Raw genomic sequence first — 14319 nt, 5'->3', positions numbered from 1 at the left:
TCCCCATCCCCCATCTTCGCCCCCCCCCCTTCACCTCTGGCTCTTTCTTTCCCTTTCTCCCCCTCTGGGGTTATGGTTTGTGCCTACGTCCGGAGACGGACGCTTGTAAATATACTACACTCTTCGCCTTCCTTGCTTGTAAGTCTTCATCCTTCCTTTGTCCTTCTCTTTTCCTTACCTCTTCTCTCTACCCTTTTCTCCGCTGCGGCGTTTGAGACCTGTCTTCTTTCCTTTCCCTTTCTCTTTCTTCCTCCTTGTGCGTGTCTGAAGGCCAACCCACGCACTTCCATGCGTAGCCGGTGACGGGGTAACGCGTAATTCCCCGCCCCGGGTAGACAGGTAGGACACGTACGTACCCCCTGGTAACGGCCAGGCCCAGGGAGGGGTGATTACCCGAGCTGATACCTTCCGAAAGTGCCGATTGGTCCCTCCGTCCGTTTGTCGGGAGGTGTGACCTGAGGTGTGAACAATCACCTAAGGCGGGAGTGCCCTCAGAGAGGGCCCCCACAAGGGAGGAGCGCGCCATCGGAGACGCCGGTAATCATGGGGGATTCTTCCGCAATGGTTTCCTCACCTTCCACTATGTCTGCTCACAAACGTAAGTTCACTGAGTCTCAGCCACAGTCAGTTCTTCCATCATTGCCACAGTTCCTTGTTGTTTCTCGGTCTGACGAAGGTCACGACTTCTCCACGGTCAACCCTTTCATTATTCAGAAAGGTGTCGACGCAATTGCAGGTCCAGTAAAGTCTTGTTCCAGATTACGGAATGGCACCCTGTTGTTAGAAACACACAGTGCCCTCCAGGCCCAAAAATTGCTGCGTACCTCACTACTACACACTTTCCCTGTCCGGGTGGAACCGCACCGTACCTTAAATTCCTCGCGTGGAGTCGTTTATACACGCTCCCTCGATGGACTGTCTGACGAAGAAATTCAGCACTACCTGTCTGACCAGGGTGTAACGGCTGTTCATAGGGTTATGAAAAGGGTTGACACGAACATCATTCCAACCCGCACTGTCTTCTTGACATTTGACAAAGTTCAACTCCCAGCGAAAATCAAGGCAGGCTATGAGATAATTTCCGTTCGCCCTTATGTCCCAAACCCTACGCGTTGCTATCGGTGTCAGCGGTTCAATCACACCAGCCAGTCCTGTTCCAATCCGGCCAAATGTGTTACGTGTGGCAGGGATGCCCATGAGGGTGCTTGTCCACCTCCATCCCCTCGCTGCATCAACTGTATGGGTGACCACGCTGCTTCCTCTCGAGATTGCCCCGTTTTTAAGGACGAAAAGCTCATCCAGGAAATAAGAGTGAAGGAAAAGGTGTCGACCTTTGCTGCTCGAAAATTATTCGCCAGTCGACAGCCCACCGTGCCTCAGAAAGGAAAATACAGCGCTGTCCTTGCTTCTCATCGGCCGACAAAGGAGGCGGCCACGCAGACATGCGACCTCACCTTTAGTGCCACGGTCGTCAGATCGGCCAGCGCAAAGATCGCCCGTTCATCCTCACCACTTTCGCCTGCCCATTCTCTGGCTCACCCTACGTCGAGTTCTGCTAAATCTCGAGCCCAAAAGTCAGACACCAAGACTTCGAAAAAAGAGCATACTCGTGAAGAGTTTTTACGTACGGCAACTTCCCAACCATCGGTTCCTCCTTCCTCTAAACATCATACTTCCAAGAAGGCTACAAAGAAACCTAGTTCCTCTCCTTCTCCGCCAAGGCGTGTCCCATCTACAGCACCACCTGGCGGAAATCGCCCTCGGCCGTCTTCTGTGTCGCCGCGGCGCACTGCTGGCGGCCGATCAACCGGCCGGTCGCTGGTGGCAGGAGCTGCTCCTGACCAACCTATGGATCAGGATCTTCTGCCTTCAGCTGAATGCCATTCCATGCTGTCGGTCGCAAGCTCAGAGCAGTCGTTGAGTTGACAGCGACGTTGGTCACATTCCTCCATTTTCTGTTCACCCTATGTCCATTATCCACTGGAATATCCGCGGTATTCGAGCCAATCGGGATGAATTGTCGATCCTCTTACAATCCTACTCGCCGGTCATCTTCTGTCTTCAGGAAACAAAGCTGCGTCCCCATGACCGCTTTGTTCTCCCTCATTTTCAGTCCGTACGATATGATCTCCCCTCTGTTGAAGGCACTCCAGCCCATGGAGGACTCATGATTCTTCTCCATGATACTCTCCACTATCACCCAATCCATTTAAACACTTCCTTCCAAGCTGTCGCCGTCCGTCTTTCCCTTTCCGGATACACGTTCTCTCTTTGTACTGTATACATTCCATCGTCCACACCAATGGCACGAGCTGATCTCCTTTATCTTCTTGGTCAGCTTCCACCCCCCTATTTGCTGGTTGGGGACTTCAATGCCCACCATCCGCTTTGGGGATCTCCACATCCTTGTCCACGTGGCTCACTATTGCTAGACGTCTTCCACCAAGCAGATCTAGTTTGCCTCAACACTGGGGTCCCTACGTTTTTGTCTGCCTCCACGACAAATTTATCTCATTTGGACCTTGCGGTCGGTACTGTTCCGCTAGCTCGGCGCTTCGAATGGTTCGCCCTTGATGATACACACTCGAGTGACCACTTTCCATGTGTCCTTAGACTGCAGCCTCAACAGCCATATATGTGCCCGCGACGCTGGAAATTTGCCCAAGCCGATTGGACACTTTTTTCGTCTCTAGCGACTTTCGATGACCGTCACTTTCCCAGCGTCGACGATGAGGTCACACATATTACCGACGTTATTCTTACAGCTGCGGAACATTCAATACCACGCACCTCCGAATTGCCCCGCCGCCCCCCAGTTCCTTGGTGGAACGAGGCATGCCGTGATGCACTACGTGAGCGGCGACGTGCCCTCCGCGTTTTCCGCCACCATCCTACTTTGGCCAACTGTATCCGCTATAAGGAGCTCCGAGCGCGATGCCGTCGTGTCATCCGCGATAGCAAGAAGGCAAGCTGGAAATTCTTTATTAGCTCATTTAACACCTTCACTCCCTCCTCGGAAATTTGGAGTCCGCTTCGACGGTTCTCAGGCGCGCCTAGTTTCTCCCCGGTCTCTGGGCTCACTGTCGCGCATGACACATTAGTGGACCCCGTCGCAATTTCTAACTCGTTGGGTCAGCACTTTGCCGAGATTTCGAGCTCTTCAAATTACCCGCCAGCGTTTCTCCCAAAGAAACGTGCAGCGGAAGTGCGACATCTTGCTTTCTCCTCTCAAAATCGCGAAAGCTACAATACTGTTTTCTCCTTGCGGGAACTACAACATGCACTCTCTTCTTCTCGCTCCTCCGCCCCAGGACCGGATGGTATCCACGTCCAAATTATGCTGCATTTATCAACCCATAGTCTGCGTTACCTCCTTCGCCTTTATAATCGAATTTGGACCGACAGTACTTTTCCCAGACGATGGCGGGAAGCTATCGTCGTTCCTGTTCCGAAACCTGGAAAGGACAAACATCTCCCCTCTAGCTATCGCCCCATTTCTCTCACGAGGAGTGTCTGTAAGGTTTTGGAGCGTATGGTGAATTACCGTTTAGCGTGGTGGCTGGAATCCCGCAGTCTTTTAACACCTGCCCAATGCGGATTCCGGAAGCATCGTTCTGCAGTTGACCATCTTGTTGCTCTCTCCACTTATATCATGAACAATTTTCTCCGGAAACGCCAAACGGTAGCAATATTTTTTGATCTGGAGAGATCATACGATACCTGTTGGAGGACAGGCATCCTCCGAACACTGTTCTCTTGGGGCTTTCGAGGCCGGCTGCCCCTTTTTCTTCGCGAATTTATGGCAGAGCGCACATTTAGGGTGCGGGTGAACACCACTCTCTCCCGCACTTTCTCCCAAGAAAACGGGGTACCCCAGGGCTCCGTGCTGAGTGTTGTACTGTTTGCCATCGCTATAAATCCAATTATGGATTGTCTCCTTCCTGATGTCTCGGGCTCCCTCTTTGTGGATGATTTTGCGATCTACTACAGCTCTCAACGGACCAGCCTTCTTGAACGACGTCTTCAAGGATGTCTCGATCGCCTCCACTCATGGAGCATCGAAACAGACTTCCGTTTCTCTCCCAGTAAGACCGTTTGTGTTAATTTTCGGCGACGTAAGGAGTTTCTTCCGCCCTCCTTACATCTAGGACCTGTCAACCTTCCGTTTTCAGACGTCGCTAAATTCTTGGGTCTTATGTTTGACAGAAAACTTGTAAGTAGGCTGTTTAGGTTTTTTTATTGGTAACGCCACCTCAGTATGAAAATCACCGGCTGTGCCGTGTGCAGTCTGTGGCTGCTTTGCATTGTTGTAATACTCAACCATTGTAGTGTTAGGCAGCTGGCTGTGAACAGCGCGTAACGTTGCGCAGTTGGAGGTGAGCCGCCAGCAGTGGTGGATGTGGGGAGAGAGATGGCGGAGTTTTGTAATTTGTTATGAACTGCTATATATGATATTAAGGTAAATACATTGTTTGTTCTCTATTAATATCTTTCATTTGCTAACTATCCCTATCAGTAGTTAGTGCCTTCAGTAGTTTGAATCTTTTATTTAGCTGGCAGTAGTGGCGCTTGCTGTATTGCAGTAGTGGGAGTAACCAAGATTTTTGTGAGGTAAGTGATTTCTGAAAAGTACAGGTTAATGTTAGTCAGGGCCATTCTCTTGTAGAGAATTTTGAAAGTCAGATTGCGTTGCGTTAACAAAATATTGTGTGTGGAAAGTCAGATTGCGTTGCGCTATAAATATTGTGTGTCAGGTTAAGCACAGTCGTGTAAAATTATTCAAAGGGGACGTTTCATATGTCGACCCTTAGCCTAGGATACCTCACTGGAATCTTCTGATTTTTTCTTGTAGTTTGTATAATTAGTGTAGATTTTGTTTATTGCTAGCGCGTAATTGTAGAGAGAATCTCCATTGTAGTTGTAGTTTTTCAGTGTTGTATAGTAAAATAGTTGTGGCATGCATGTAGATTTGCACCAAGTATTTCGCAGCTGCAATTAACTAGATATTATTTTCAGTGTTATGTTAATGTGTTCTCTTATTTTTGCTCTTCAAATTGTGTTTTTTCTGTGTTGTCGTGTGAAATACTGTGACAATAATGGCGTGTGAAAAGCGTAACACTAGGCTCCAAAGTAAATTGAGAAACGACAGCGAAGACGAAAGCAGTATGTTAGCGCCGCAGAGTAATGAATTAACTAATGTTAAAAGTAGTAATTTGGTAATTGCGCATAGGGAGATGGAGCGGGTTGCAAACAATGGTGTAGACAGCGAAACAATTAGAGAACAGGGAAGCATTATCGATCGATCGGTCGGCAATAGCTCGGCTCAGGAATCCGAAATGACACGAGACGATCTCACAAATACTGTAGATTCAGGTTTTGGATCCTCACCGTTTTCTCAAATAAGTCAAGACACATTTTCTGCTTGTCAAAATGTGAATGTTGCCGGTGAAAATGCACTGCCAAAAAGCATAGAGAAACAGATTCCAGACACTAATACATTATTATTGCAATTAATGCAACAAATGGAACAATATGTTCAAAAGTTAGACACAATGGAACAAAATCAGAGACAAACACTGCAAAAGCTTCAAAAATTAGACACAATGGAACAAAATCTTCAAAAGTTAGACACCACACTTGAACAAACACGTGAAGATTTAACTACTGAGTTACATAACATCGAATCGAAATGTCAAAAGGTCTGTAATGATGTAAAAACACAAATTTGTGAGTATTTCCAACCTATTTTTTCGCGTCATGAAAATGTACTACAGAATCACGAAGCAGCCATAAAAGAACTGCAAACTACTGTTCATGAAAATCATGAGACCTTTCAAGCTAAATTTGACTCAGTTGCATCTACCGATTCGGTTACGCAACTTGCAAAAACTCAGGAAAACTTAAAGGACACAGTAGATACTCTGAAACTTGGTTCAGAAAAACACACTGAGGAAATAAGTACACTATCGGATAAAGTAGCCGAACTTTCAGATCAGTTCATTAACTTATCTACAAAAGTAGATGATAATCTGAATGACACAAAACCGGTAGTCTTTAATGACACAGAAGAGAGCGAACAAATTAGGAAACTAAAACAAAATCTGAATCAAATTAATACGCAAGTCCAAAGAGAAATCCGGGAAGTACAAGATCAGCTGACACAGGTAGTACATGAATTACGCATTTCAGAGGACACTCGCGCTCCAATACAGGAAGAGAGACATAGAAATACGGAACAGCCACAAAATAATAACACAGGGCATTTCGGAAGTTATGAAAGAGGTTGGCGGTGTGCGCCGAATTTTGAGATGGAACCGCCGACGCGACCTAGCAATGACCGATATGCTACTCGCCGACACAATGATTTTTACTATAAGCTGTTGAAAAAAAAAAAAAAAAAAAAAAGGGACTTTAGACGCAACAGTTCGGCGCGCGGTTGCGATTCCGGGAGAAATTCTCCACCACATGACCGACAAACGAGAAACTATGTAAACTACCGACATAACGACAGACCTGAATTTCATCAGAACTGGCGGGATTATAACAGAGCTGGGCCCTCTCGGCAAGGCGAATTTGTAGATGTTCGGTCTCCGAATCCCATTAACGACGCGCGCCAACAGACAATGACCCGCACCACAGGGAGCCGCGTGCGCCGGCTGGCTCCGAGAAAAATAACACAGACGCTAACCTTGAGAAAAGATTTAGAATTCTTTACCGACGTATATTACTTGACAATTGCGTTAAAGTTGAAACTCTGCGTACTAGGAAGAGCAAACGTTTACACCACATTTCACATGTAAAACCGTTTATTGAAAGATAATCTGCTTTTTTTTAATGCAACATTTTGGTTTACTTGCAAATACATTATGGATTCAAGGTGCTTTCTGAGAGATACCAGGTGACACAGTGGTTAGTCTATTTGACAGCTACACGACTATATCACGACGCTACTAATGAGTGACAGTTTACAATGTTGCTTTTGAGGTGTTTCTGTTTTATATTTGCACAGTTTTCTGAATTCTTCTGGAAAGAAAAACATGTTTTAGTAGCAACTTTTGTGGTATAGCAATAATGAGGCAGCCTTTTACGTGGCACAACAATACGTTACAGCACAGTACTTTCTTCATCACAACAATAAGCATAACTAAGATATCTATACGCAAAGCATTTCACTTTTGTGTATCATCAGGTAAGTACATTGACTTCTGCAGAACTTAGCTTTCGGAGGACGATAACTACGAGACTTCCACAGAGATTATCTTACAACATGACGCACAGTTTAGCGCTACAGGACACGTATTTGAGTGATTAATTTTGTACTTAAAACATTTATTTTTAAAGATTTTTGAATTACAAAGAAAGTTTTCCGAGATATATTTCATTCCATTGCTGTAATTTGTAACACCTGAGGGTATAATTACATTTATCCTCAGGGGGGGTACACGCTTACTTTGTGTACCATGTGTGTGGCAACCACAAGGAACCCTAGCTAATATGGTATTTGCTTATACAACTTTACACATCGGTACCATATTTCTCTAACACACAAATTACACAGCTATCTGATCATGTAACTGAGAGATAAACATTTTTTTTACTGCATTAGTGACAGATGTTTACGTAATTACACAGTTGAATAACTTCACTCTTACGAAATTGTATTTTGTATGTACCTTGTGAACTCTTCATATTTTTTCAGAACCATTGTGATACTATGAGAGCTTTGAATGATGTATTTGGTAAGGGAGCATGATTTTTAAAGTACTTTTGAGGTAAATGACACTACTGACATGAGCAGAGAATTTTTTTAGGTTTTGAAATTATTGCAGAAAGCTACGACGTTTTTGAGATTTGACTGAGGTGTTATGATGTTATTTTGACGACGACAATGTGTTTTATGCTGCTGAGGTATGTTTATGGTCAAGAAGCTGATGCTATATGAGTTATTTGATTATGCTACGTATTCATTAACAGGAAATATTGAAGAAGCGTCGACGAATTTGTATATGTGTAATAAGGTAAGTAGTAATGAATAGTGATTTAGGGACTCTGATTTGTGATAAAGGTTGTTGGAAACCAAGAATCGTACTTTAAGAGTTGTGAAATGTGTGTAAATGCGTGAATGTATCACAATGCCGACGAAAATTTTTTTGGACACTGTTATATCAATAAGATTTTGTTTCTACAGATTTGCAACGCTAATTCTTGACCTGTGAAATATTTTTATGTGAGACTGTCGTAGCGGAAACTGCTGTCGTAAATATTTCGGTAAGAAAGTTCAGTGACCACCTGCACGTAATGCGTCGCGGGCACCCACCTGGGCGACAACCACCCGAAAAAAAAAAAAAAAAAAAAAGGCCATTAGCCTTCCAGCGGCACAGGTAGAAAAAAAAAGGGGGGGCCATTATCCTCGCTTGACGTTCCTTTGTAGAAAGCATCGCAACATTTCACGGCTATTGTCGTGCTAGTTGAGAGAAATGCCATATGGCGACAGAAATGCCTAATGAAATGACGAGAAATATTTTTACATCTGCACACCTGATTACGACAAGCGTCTTTCTACGAGAGTTGAGAGAATTTCTAACTTATGAAATGTCACATGACTACTGAATGATTATTTTATGCTTTACTTTGTACATAGTTGCTTATTTCATTTGATATCTAGTTTCCAGCTGTGTTGCAGCATTGGTTTCATAAAAAAAAAAATTCATTTGCTAATGTGAACACTTTCTGTCAACAGATCTATTAAATAATTACTTTATGACCCACATTCTTCGAAAAAGGAGCTCTTGGAATGGAAAGAACAATAAGAAGGGACTAGTAACAGTTACTGCACACATAATTTTCTTTTCAAGTACATGGTAATATTTTTTTTACAATAAGTTGTTGTGGTGCACCACTTTAATTACTTAGACATTAAGATGTGATTATACATTTCCCTTATCTGCATTGTTATCTTTAGTGTACTATTTTTTCTGCTTGAGCTATGTCATATTTAGGTATAAGTTGCTGCTGTTTGCCAGGCATAGTGTTATTGAATTTGATTTTGTATTATTCTGTTAAGCCAGTTTTACTAATGATTTATTTTTATATTTTTATTGTTTGCTGCACATTGCCTTAGATTAGTTGTAATATTACAATTGCTTTGCTAATTTCTTAATACTGCTTGCTTCGCAAATCTGCGTTTGTTTTTCATTGCTGTTTATATTAATTGTTTTATGTGATGCTGCATTGCCTCGTCCCTTGGTATATATATCTGAGCTCAGTAGATTTAAGTTAGCTTAAGAGGGGGTAGACTATATAAGAAACTAACTATGATGAATTGGAAGAAATACATTGAAAATCTATAAGAAAATGGTTTGGCCAAAACAGTATTTTGAAATAGGATATGAACCAAAAAAAAGTAGGGTCTAGGGACAACAGGTTTAGGTAGGATTTTCTTGGAAATAAATGATGAAGTAAGATAATGGAAAATAAATAATGAGGTAAGAAATATGTGAACATATATATATATATACAGAAAGCATGCTTGAATAGGATTTTTTTGGTGGAAACAAATGTGGAAATAAGACGAAAGATCTATGGAATGAAGTTTTGGGTTGGACTGCAGTACCAAAAGTTACACTGAAAACGAACCCTGTCCTTTCCATTGTGTTATCCCACTATGTGTTTGTGTACCCTTGTGTATTTGTTTTCTTCCTGTCTTTGTGTAGTTTCATAGAATTTTTTCTTCTTCTAATACTAAGCTACATTCACTATGATGAGGAATCCTGTGATCCTCAAATATAATTTGCATTGATAATATGTTATTTACTTTGTAAAGATGATTAGACATTTATCTGTTCTGTGTTAATGCTTAGGTGTGAAGTTGATGTTTCAAAAGTTATTCTGATCTTTTATGTATGAAATTATCTCATAATTCCTGTAACACTGATGTATATGTTTATTTCTATTCTTTTGTAAAGCCCCTATTACCGCAACTGTTATCTGTATTGTTATGTTCTTTAATGATGTATTTTGTACCTTTGTAATTGTACTCTCATGTTATAATATTGTAATTGACACCAGTTCTTCAAATTAAGTATCATTTCACTGCACACGCTTCTGTTGGTCATAGCATATGCACAATATGTGAGAAGTAGGGAGTGATAGTGTTTGCACATGTTTTAATGATTCAGCAAGGGACTGGATAACAGCATTGCTGGTTCTAAGGACAATTCCACAATCTTTGTGAGTGCACAAGTGGTGGTTTATGGACTTGCTATATTATCCGCAAGACTCTTCATTGGTGATTGTGCACCTGCACAGTCACAACAGATGGCTGCTGGCCATCTCTACAAGACTGCAGTGGGTCTGCTCCTCTACCATTATCTCTACAAGGACTGCAGTGGGTCTGCACCTCTGGTGGCCCACCAATACCGTAATCTCTACCAGGAATACAATGGGTCTGCTCTGTGATGACCTACCCACCAATACTCTTCAAAACTTCGACTGACTCTGTTGTGGGTTTGCTCTGTTGTGGCCCATTACCTGTCTGCATGTCAAGAGTCAACACTGTCTTTCTGTTGGAAGGACAACACTACTTCTTCAAGACTGCATGGAAATCCACTACTTCCGTGTGCATTTTCTTTTACTGCTCAGACTTTGAGAAAAACACTGATATTTCACTGTGATGAACGATTAGGACTGTCTTTATGGACTGTGAGAAAATTTTAGCTTTTGACCAACATTGTATCAATAAGTGTGTGCATTTGATTTCTTTGTTATTGTAATTACGATTATGAAAAATTTTAACAAATATGTATTGGCCAGTGCCCAACAAAATTTGTAAAATTTTTTGTGGGGAGCATGGGGGCTATGTAAGTAGGCTGTTTAGGTTTTTTTTATTGGTAACGCCACCTCAGTATGAAAATCACCGGCTGTGCCGTGTGCAGTCTGTGGCTGCTTTGCATTGTTGTAATACTCAACCATTGTAGTGTTAGGCAGCTGGCTGTGAACAGCGCGTAACGTTGCGCAGTTGGAGGTGAGCCGCCAGCAGTGGTGGATGTGGGGAGAGAGATGGCGGAGTTTTGTAATTTGTTATGAACTGCTATATATGATATTAAGGTAAATACATTGTTTGTTCTCTATTAATATCTTTCATTTGCTAACTATCCCTATCAGTAGTTAGTGCCTTCAGTAGTTTGAATCTTTTATTTAGCTGGCAGTAGTGGCGCTTGCTGTATTGCAGTAGTGGGAGTAACCAAGATTTTTGTGAGGTAAGTGATTTCTGAAAAGTACAGGTTAATGTTAGTCAGGGCCATTCTCTTGTAGAGAATTTTGAAAGTCAGATTGCGTTGCGTTAACAAAATATTGTGTGTGGAAAGTCAGATTGCGTTGCGCTATAAATATTGTGTGTCAGGTTAAGCACAGTCGTGTAAAATTGTTCAAAGGAGAAGTTTCAAACTGTGCTGGTTCTCCCACGTTTCCTATCTTTCGGCTCGCTGTCTGCGATCGCTTAACACCCTCCGTGTCCTGAATGGTACCTCCTGGGGAGCGGACCGAGTGGTCCTTCTCCGCCTCTATCGCGCCTTAGTGCGCTCGAAATTGGATTATGGAAGCATAGTCTACTCCTCTGCTCGGCCGTCTATTCTTCGGCGTCTCGACTCTATCCACCACCGTGGATTACGTTTAGTGTCTGGAGCTTTTTACACCAGCCCTGTGGAAAGCCTTTATGCTGAGACTGCTGAAACTCCGCTGTCCAATCGGCGAGCAGTCCTTTTGAGTCGTTATGCTAGCCATCTGTCTTCCATGCCTGCTAATCCAGCCCATGACCTTTTTTTCGACGCCTCCTTTGATGTAGGGTATGCAGGCCGCTCCTCCTCCCTACTACCCCCGGGAGTCCGCTTCCGTCAACTGCTCCATTCTCTGTCCTTCCGCTTTCCTAAAACCTTCTTGACAACTTGGGGTACAGCACCGCCTTGGCTCCGTCCCCGGATCTGCCTGCTCCGTGACCTTTGTCGATTTCCCAAGGATGGTACCCCTACACTTGTTTATCGTCGGGCATTTGCTGCTCTATGTGCACAAATAACGGACGCCACTTTTATTTACACCGACGGCTCGAAAACATCGTTAGGTGTAGGGAGTGCCTATATTGTTGGCGACACCCCAAATCAATTTCGGCTTCCCGACCAGTGTTCGGTGTATACTGCGGAGCTTTACGCTGTTCTCCAGGCTGTCCACTACATCCGCCGCCATCGGCGGATACAGTACGTTATCTGCTCAGATTCTCTCAGCTTTCTCCTCAGTCTCCAAGCTCTTTACCCTGTGCACCCTCTGGTCCACCGGATTCAGGACTGTCTGCGCTTGCTCCACGTTGGGGGCGTCTCGGTGGCGTTCCTCTGGCTCCCGGGCCACGCTGGTATCTGTGGGAATGAGGCGGCCGATATAGCGGCCAAGGCTGCAGTCTCTCTTCCTCGGCCAGCTATTCAGTCGCTTCCCTTCACCGATCTACGGAGCGGTTTATGTCGCAAAGTTGCTCATTTATGGCATGTGCATTGGTCAACACTTCCCCATAATAAATTGCGGGAAGTGAAAGCCCTTCCTTGCGCTTGGACCTCTTCCTCCCGAACGCGTCGTCGGGAGGAGGTGATTTTAGCTAGACTTCGGATAGGGCACTGTCTTTTTAGCCATCGACATCTTTTAAGCGGCGATCCTCCCCCACTCTGTCCCCACTGCTCTCAGCTGTGGACGGTAAGACACCTTTTAATTGAATGCCCCTATTTTAATCCGTTACGCTCCCGTCTACAGCTATCGCCTGATCTCTCGTCGATTTTAGCAGATGACACGCGCTCAGCCGACCGCGTTCTCCAGTTTATTAGTGACAGTGAAATGACGTCAGTCATTTGAAGCCTTTTTTGGGGACAACCAACCCCTTTCTGTAGTGGATTTTTAAGCATTCCTTCTGCTTTTAGTTTCTCCAATTTTATGACTTTGTTCCCATTGCTGCTGGTTTTCAATTTCGGTTTTTTACTGTTTCCTAAGTCACGGGCTGGGCGCTAATGACCATAGAAGTTTTGCGCCCTAAAAAAAAAATAAAAAAAAAGCACTGAAAGACCTGAGTCGAAACAAGGCCCCGGGAGTAGACAACATTCCATTAGAACTACTGATGGCCTTGGGAGAGCCAGTCATGACAAAACTCTACCATCTGGTGAGCAAGATGTATGAGACAGGCGAAATACCCACAAACTTCAAGAAGAATATAATAATTCCAATTCCAAAGAAAGCAGGCGTTGACAGATGTGAAAATTACCGAACTATCAGTTTAATAAGTCACAGCTGCAAAATACTAACGCGAATTCTTTACAGACGAATGGAAAAACTGGTAGAAACGGACCTCGGGGAAGATCAGTATGGATTCCGTAGAAATGTTGGAACACGTGAGGCAATACTAACCTTACGACTTATCTTAGAAGAAAGATTAAGAAAAGGCAAACCTACGTTTCTAGCATTTGTAGACTTAGAGAAAGCTTTTGACAACGTTAACTGGAATACTCTCTTTCAAATTCTGAAGGTGGCAGGCGTAAAATACAGGGAGCGAAAGGCTATTTACAATTTGTACAGAAACCAGATGGCAGTTATAAGAGTCGAGGGGCATGAAAGGGAAGCAGTGGTTGGGAAAGGAGTGAGACAGGGTTGTAGCCTCTCCCCGATGTTATTCAATCTGTATATTGAGCAAGCAGTAAAGGAAACAAAAGAAAAATTCGGAGTGGGTATTAAAATTCATGGAGAAGAAGTAAAAACTTTGAGGTTCGCCGATGACATTGTAATTCTGTCAGAGACAGCAAAGGACTTGGAAGAGCAGTTGAACGGAATGGACAGTGTCTTGAAAGGAGGATATAAGATGAACATCAACAAAAACAAAACGAGGATAATGGAATATAGTCAAGTTAAATCGGGTGATGCTGAGGGGATTAGATTAGGAAATGAGACACTTAAAGTAGTAAAGGAGTTTTGCTATTTAGGGAGTAAAATAACTGATGATGGTCGAAGTAGAGAGGATATAAAATGTAGACTGGCAATGGCAAGGAAATCGTTTCTGAAGAAGAGAATTTTGTTAACAGAGAATAGAAGCTTTTGAAATGTGGTGCTACAGAAGAATGCTGAAGATAAGGTGGGTAGATCACGTAACTAATGAGGAGGTATTGAATAGGATTGGGGAGAAGAGAAGTTTGTGGCACAACTTGACTAGAAGAAGGGATCGGTTGGTAGGACATGTTTTGAGGCATCAAGGGATCACAAATTTAGCATTGGAGGGCAGCGTGGAGGGTAAAAATCGTA

This window comes from Schistocerca nitens, chromosome 4 (genome assembly GCF_023898315.1).
Source record: "Schistocerca nitens isolate TAMUIC-IGC-003100 chromosome 4, iqSchNite1.1, whole genome shotgun sequence".
In the NCBI taxonomy this organism is placed as follows: Eukaryota; Metazoa; Arthropoda; class Insecta; order Orthoptera; family Acrididae; genus Schistocerca; species Schistocerca nitens.
Note: the sequence above shows the minus strand (reverse complement) of the source record.